The sequence below is a fragment of the Elaeis guineensis genome, chromosome 2 (genome assembly GCF_000442705.2).
Source record: "Elaeis guineensis isolate ETL-2024a chromosome 2, EG11, whole genome shotgun sequence".
In the NCBI taxonomy this organism is placed as follows: domain Eukaryota; kingdom Viridiplantae; phylum Streptophyta; class Magnoliopsida; order Arecales; family Arecaceae; genus Elaeis; species Elaeis guineensis.
Genome location: NC_025994.2, coordinates 119,779,145 through 119,787,178, shown reverse-complemented (window position 1 = coordinate 119,787,178; position 8,034 = coordinate 119,779,145).

The following is an 8,034-nucleotide window of genomic DNA, read 5'->3' as shown; positions in this document are numbered from 1 at the left end:
CTATTAATTTACAATATCGTGATGAAATGTCTTACATGCTTATAGAGACAGTTTTTTATTAGTATGCTTCGATTATCACGATCTTTGACTAACGATTTCGAATCGAAGATATGATAATTAATATGATCCACTTACCCCTAGAGCGAGCCTTGCGTGAGCAATATTTGTCTAAGCATCTCGCAACTCCACATCAGGGATTATGATTTTTTACTCGTGTAATATTTATTCTACCATATGGCACAAAGAGTTGGTATTACTAGGTTTAGTGGGATTTGTTGAGACATCGATAAATTGATATTATTAGGACTTGAGTGAGATTAAAATAAAAAATTAAATTTTTATATGTGAGTAGATCATAAAAATTTTTCTGAGATTTTCATTTAATATGCTTACATTCAATAATTCGTACAATTTAAACGTACATCAACATAAACTAATAGTATCGGACAAATCATTTATGAAATATAAAAAAATAAAATATTTTTAAAATCTCTCTCATTTTTTAATTTATTAAATAATGCTCCTCTCTCAAATCCCAAAACAACATCGACCTCAAAAATCCATCCTTTTCTTCCTTGCCAAGCTCAAATCCATTTCTAACCCTGCTGTCGCCCTCTGCCACCTCTCTGCCTCCCTCCTCTTTTATGGCTATCCACCGTCGCTCTCTCACACTAAACCCCTTCATCGGCATGTAGGCCAAAGTCCACTACTAGTTAAGGCAAAATAACTCTTTCCCTTCCGCAGCACACGGTAATCAAGAAAGCCAAGAAGAAGAGGTGTAGGATCGCTAGAGTTCCCACTCTCCTCCCATTACAACTATGCTCACCTCTTTAAGTTACTCCTTGAGTAAGGCCAAATAGTCGCTCCGCAATACCACCTCCAACAATTGCACTATGGTTGTTCTCAATGATTGATCTTAAAGCAGAAGATGAGGACCAAAGACTGCAGTTGTGATCTTGGCAAGGCAAAAGATGGTGCCACCAATGGAGCAGCCTTGCTAGTACATCATGAGGCGATTTATGGACGAAGGTTAAGGAGCTTGGTGAGTTGGTAATCAATATCGAGCATGTTGATGCCGCTGATGATGCAAAAGATAAGATGGGTAATCTTGGATTCTAGCTGCCCCCATTTTTTAGTGGTCTTGATGCTAGCCTTTTTGCCGAGCTTCGGGATCTCAACAATTATGTCCTCCCTGGCATTGAGGGATGGGACCATGTAGGCACAGATGTTGGGATTCTCTGCACCAAATGTTTCTAGATCATGAACTTGTCACCAAAATATTATTAGTTAGAATAGTGCTACCGTATGTATTTTGAACCATCCAACAACAAATCAGCACATAATCTACTACTAAAAAATGATATATTGTTATCTAAATTTGGTTAAAAATTTTAAATAAAAAAATATTTCATCGTTAACTATAATTCATCGGTTAACAACTTTTATTTTTTTGAATGCAAAAAAATTAACTTTCTTAAATGATGCGGTGGTTTGTTATTAGATGATTTAAAATGCATGTGATAGAATTATTTTAATCAATAATTTATCTTTATCACGCATTATCAAGCAAGATGGTGAATGTGTGAATAATCAATACACCATTATATATATATATATATATATATATATATATATATATATATATATATATATATATATATATATATATATAACTATAGCATCAATTTAATAATCTCTGAACCTCAAGTACTATATTTTCAAGTTGCACAGACATTTTCCCCTTCTTTCCTGGGAAAGAAAAATTAAACAAGAGAAAGACTGCAATGCCGCAAAGGTATCTCCCATTTCTCTCTCTGAAAAAGAGAAACTTACGTAAGAGGGAAGGAGAAAAAATATTGCTTAATATATATATAAAAGTATCCTCCATTATGGCTACGCTCACCTCTCAGAGCTCCTCCTCGAGCCGAGCCGAGCCGAGAGTTGCTCCTCAATGCCACCTCCAACACCTACACTGTAGTTCTTCTCAGCACTCGATCTCGGAGGAGAAGACGAGGACCCGAACATTGTAGTTGTTCTAGACAAGGTCCTTGGCGAGGCAGAAGAGGGTGCCACCAATGGAGCAGCCCTGCTGGTACATCATGAGGTGATTTACGGAGGGATGGAGGTTGAGGAGCTTAGTGAGTTGGTAGTCAGTGTCGAGCATGTTGATGCTGTTGGTGGTGCAAAAGATAAGATGGGTGATCTTGGATTTTGACTGGCCCCATTCCTTGGTGGTGGCCTTCTTGCCGAGCTTCGGGACCTTGTCCTACTTGGTGTCGGGGGATGGAACCATGTAGGCACAAATGTTGGGGTTCTCCGCATGTAAAGTTTCCGGATCATGTATTTGTCACCTATTATATATATATATATATATATATATATATATATATATATATATATATATATATATATATATATGCGCATTCATGTGTGTCTAAAATTGTAGCATCAATTTAATAATATTTATCTCTATGAACCTCATGTACTCTATTTTTAAGTTGCACAAACATTTTTTCATTCTTTCTTAGGATAGGAAAATTAAACAGGAGAAAGACTATAATGGCACAAAGTTCTCTCCCATTTCTCTCTCAAAAAGTGAAACTTATACAAGAAGGAAGAAGAGAGAACATTGCTTAATATATTGATAGAATGAATATTCCTACGTTCGAATTTTTTGTTCGAGTTTTCTTCACCCCCTGCCTCCCCTAACGAGAGAGACGGACGTTAAAGATGGTTTTTATGTTACGATGAGAACTTGATGAGAATATTGGCAATGGAAGAAGATATAGATGCATCCTTAGATGTCGCAAAGGTGGAGGTGAAGACTTCTAGCCACATGACTGTGGCGAGCTAGAACTGCTCCGACCATCAAGTCTTATGCTTGGTCACGGCTGTATTGGGGGTATGATTGCTATATATTGGAGACTCGAATGATGGCTATGTGACCAGAGGGAAAAAGATCTTTATAATGAAAAGAAGGAGATAGTGGGATTGCAAAACAGAATAGATGGAGAGAGAGGACTTGAGGGCAGAAATAGTCTTGGAGAGGGATTTGATGATGATCTCGAGGTGGTGTAGCTTGGCCTCCTAATGGTTAAGGAGGGATTGTGGCGGTTGTTCAGCTGCTATGATGGAGGAGAGTAGGTAGAGAGAGAGGAGAACGAGGAGGAGGAGAAAAATATTGTCTTTGGTAGCCATGGATGGAAAGCGAATGAAATGGGTTCCCAACTTCAATCGAGTTGAGTTTCCGACTTCATTTTGGTCATTGGTTATTTAACATTATTTTGATCATTCTATAAATTTATTCAAATATGTCATTTAAATTTTATTTAAGATTAATGGTACAATTAATGGAGTAAGTTAAAGTGTAAGTTAAAAATAACCTAAGCATAAATATAGATTTTTCAAACTGTTTAGCGTAAACTAAATTGTGAGGCACTAGGCCGTATACCTTCCAATTCATTCCAACCAGTGGTTCATTATAAGAACTTTCAAGAAAACATTTTGGAAGGTAAATATACAGCATCCTAGTAACTTTATCAAAAACTTGCGATAAAATATTGATCAATCTTGCTAGGTTACAGGCTTGTTTCCCCTTATCCATTGGAGTTCACCACCGCTCTAGCATTGTCATCATGCAATTGATCATTTGAAAAATCATGCTTCGTAGTTAAATTATTGACCCATCGACGGAGATGTTGTTGTCTGTGACACTTGGCGAGGAAAAGGCCGAAAAAGCCTTCGCGGGGGTTATTGTTTGCAAATTATCGTGTAGGAGTTATTGTTTACAAGTTAAACGTTATCGCAATTACGGAGAAATATTAAATATTGTTTAATTGCTGTTTAACCTCCTTGTTGAAACTACACAACATCTAGCAAAAAATTCTTAGAATGAACTCTTTTAAAAGAACTCTTTGAGCATCCATCTATTATGTCATGTTGTAGTTTGGTTAAAAAATGTTATGGCTTAATTTTCTGTTTCAATATCTTGGGAGAGTGAGGTTCGTCTGAATTTTTTTTTTTTTTTTGGTTAAAAGGTCCCATACACTTCGACTTGATAGCAGTTAATGATCAATGATAGCCTCCATGTTAGAAATTTAGCCCATGTATCTACTAAAATAAAATCTCGAATAAATTCTTGAAGCCTATAATCAATTAAAATATCTTAAAATCCTTAAAAAATTCATAAGAATTGTTTCACTGAGAGTTTAGAAACTAACAATTAATCAAAGATTCACTTAAGGACCGGCAACCAATGTTTGTAACAATAAATCCCATAAAGAAACTGCAACATGTAAAATCCGTCACCAGTCTTCCCCTACCCCTCTAATACAAGTTTATCAGGGTTTCATCGTGATGAGCTGCTTAGAGTTGGAGGCCGCTCACATTTGTGTCAAGAATTCCTCCAAACCAAGTTGCCAGATCTCCTTGTACTCTTTCCATCTTTTCCTCCATATTTCAATTTTTTTTTTTTTTTTGTTCTTTTTGACGGTTTTGTTCAGCTAATGGAGACAGCATGAAGTAATTTTGGTAACGCCGGCTTGATCAATTGTGTTGGTTGGTCATGGGAGTATGTGGTTGATGTTGGCCTATCGTATCAGTTTACTTCGAGGTGCAGGGTCTAAGAGTTCGAAAATATGTTCTTAAAGATCGAAAAGAATCAATATGTTGACTAATTATATATCTTTACTTGTAATTAACTATCTAAAAAGTGTTCTAGACTGCAGAGAGTACAATTGTTACGGTAGATGTGATTCATCCATCTCTTAAAATACAATAGTGTAAAATTACTGAACTGGCTTTTTGAGTTTGTATTGCACTGTCCTACGACTATGTGACCTTCAGCTCAGTCTTGAGGATTTGAGATCGGAGAACTTTTATCATGAGTCCATCTTTAGATTGGATTAAACAAACTATATGATATGGATGCTTGTTGATTGCAACCCTTTGGGTGGCAATGGTCTGAGCTGGTTATGGGTAACCGGGCTTGGCCTAAACATGTCAAGCTAGAACTTCGGTCTAGCTGGGCTTAAAGTTGGGCCTACTTAGAGGTTCATCAAACTCCAGAACTCCTTTTTAATTTGACGTACCACATGGCCTATGTCTATCTAACAACATATTAAGAAAGCGAAATTCTTTGTGCACGATGGATGGTGTAGGAAATCTGATGTGAAACACACCGTCTTATCCGATTAGTCCACATGATCATCATTTTTCAATATACATTTAATACCTGTAGGTCAATTTTTTCATTTAAAAATTTTTTATAACGAAAATGTCCCTATTTTTTGAAAAAATGATGACATTTTATATCTATATCATGACATCCTACATCCAAAAAGTCATAATTTTTGTCCACAAAATATCATAATATAATGCAAGATGTCATAAATTTTTTCAAAGAACATGATCATTTTCGTCATTCAAAATTTTCAAATGAAAAAGTAAAGCTGCAGGTATTAAATGCGCATTGAAAAATGGTTGGACAAAAATATTTCTTTCATATTATGATATCTTAGACTATATTATGACATTATGACATCATGACATCCTGAGCCATATTATGCCACAGGATGTCATAATTTTCTTCAAAGAGTAGGGATATTTTTATCATATAAAATTTTTAAACGAAAAAGCTGATTTGTAGGTATTAAATATACGTTCGAAAATGATGATCATGTGGATCAATCGGACAAGACGGTATGCTCCACGTCAGATTTTCTACACTGCCCGTGATGCACAAAGAATTTTTCATTAAGAAATGTGCCCAAAAAAGTGGAATTTAAGGAGAAAAAATTTTTCTATTTGCCTCACGACACTGTTGTGATATCATAGTTGGTCCGTGGCAGGGCCGATCCTGATATTTTTTAGACCTGGGACCACATGAAAAAATAAGATATTTTTATTAAAAATTAACATACTTTGAATATTAGTTATTATTAAAAAAATTAATTTATATACAATAATTTTTATTTATTCATTAAGCAACGTGTAAAATCTATAATTAATCTATTTAATTATTTTTCTTGTTATAATATTATAGAAAACCATCCTTGCATCCCAATGGAACATCAATGTAGGGCCCAGAGCTTGAGGCGGTCATCCAATTCGATCTGTCCCAGGGCTGGCTCTGGTTCATGGCAAGAAATGAAGAAACCCTTCTATTCAAAGGAGTCCATGTACGAAAAGGCATAAATTTTTGCTACTGTAATGAAGATGTTGCGCATCCGCTTCTTGAGAAACTTGATGAAGTTTGCATTATATGTTTAGGACTTGCAATTGGCTGGATTGGGAATTACACTCGTCTCTATTCTCATAACTTGACACAAATTTGGTATTTATTCAGTTTAGCTGTTAGAAAAGGATTCACGGATTCACAGAGAGAGAGAGAGAATCTTTTTTCATCCACTTATACCTCTGGTTGGTCTGGTTATTCTTGTTTTAGATCTCATGGTATTCTTTATATCCCTTTTGTGCTCTAGAAGATTGGTTCACAACAAGATAAGCATTCATAGGCAGCAAAAAAAAAAAAAAAAGAAAAAGAAAAAGAAAAAGAAAAAAAATTATTGCCTGTTCTCTGATTCCTATTGCAAGGGAAATTTTTTTTTCTTTGATTTTAAAGCATGATAGCATTTTCTTGTCAAACATCCTTGTATTTTAGCACAACCCTAATGTGATGTCCTACTTGCCGAGGTCAACTAGAGCCACAGAACTCCTAATGGTTGCTCCAACTTTTATGAAAGAATAACAATATCAGCGCAAGCCTGAGGTTCATCAATCCAGCATGATGGTTAGGATCAAATGAGCTCTTTCCCCTGATGTGGAGTGCATATAATGTACAACGATGATGACAGCGACGATCTTGATATGATACAAGACAGATAATACCGATCTTCCAAATTCATGTCACGTTAAATATAATAGACTGCATTCATTATCTATCTTGAAATTATTGAATATGGATGGAATTGGCATAATTTTGATGTGACTATGATTTTGATTTATATAATATTAAGAGCTTGATAACAGTATATAGCAACCCAAGTTTATACACAGTGAGCTGTCCAACTGACGTTGATTGCTGTTCAACTTGGTGGTTGAGCTTTCTACGTTGGATGAAGATGCTCCTCCCCTGATCGATCCAGGCTTTTGTTGATCCCAGAGATCAAAATGTATGTGTGTCCTGAAGCCAAGATAAGCTGTCAAACTTGATAAATATCCTTTTCTGGTTGTTGAAACCACTGCTATCAAAAATTGAAAAAGTTGTAGCAAGCTCAAGGCCTTGATGGCATTCATTTGTCTACATGGTAAAATACCACATGGAAATTGATGTGGAGGATAAGTAGTAAATTCGCGCAAAACTTTATATGATTTTGTTTTCTTTCTTTCTGAAAGTAATATTCTTTTGTTTCCAAAATCTCCTGAGATTTGATTTATAAACAGTTTCAAGGGATGAAGAGTTTTATAATAGATATCGTTCAGTCTACTTCTTTTTTCTTATTGGATTCATGAAAACAAATACAGAAAACCAAAAACAAATCAAATAGGCCCTAATCAGTCCATGTCATCACTATCATGAACTGTATAGAAAAATTAAATGGAGTGCCTTGATGTATATTTAGCATTTGGGACTTTGGGAGGAAAAAATTAAGGAAGTTTCAAAGCTAGTGAACAAACCAAGCTAGCTGTGGCATGTCACTGGGTTCAGCTGGGGATATTCCACCATGCAACATCATACAGCCAACCGTGTCAGGCATCTTTTAGCAAGAGACGATCGATACTGAGATGGAATCCAAGGAGCAAGAGGAATAATCTTTCACGTGCTGGCTAGATAATTAACTAGCAGTACACTTCTGTTCATTAACCTATAATAAGTTGGAATAATAATCTTATTAAGAAGTTGAGCACGAGGTGGTCCAGGCAAGTGCATGCATGTATATGGATTCCCCTTGCACCCCATATATACTAAGGCGAGTTTCTTGAGCAGATCCCTCCGTCTTTCTTCCAAGGGAGAATCAACCAAAAGCACGAACA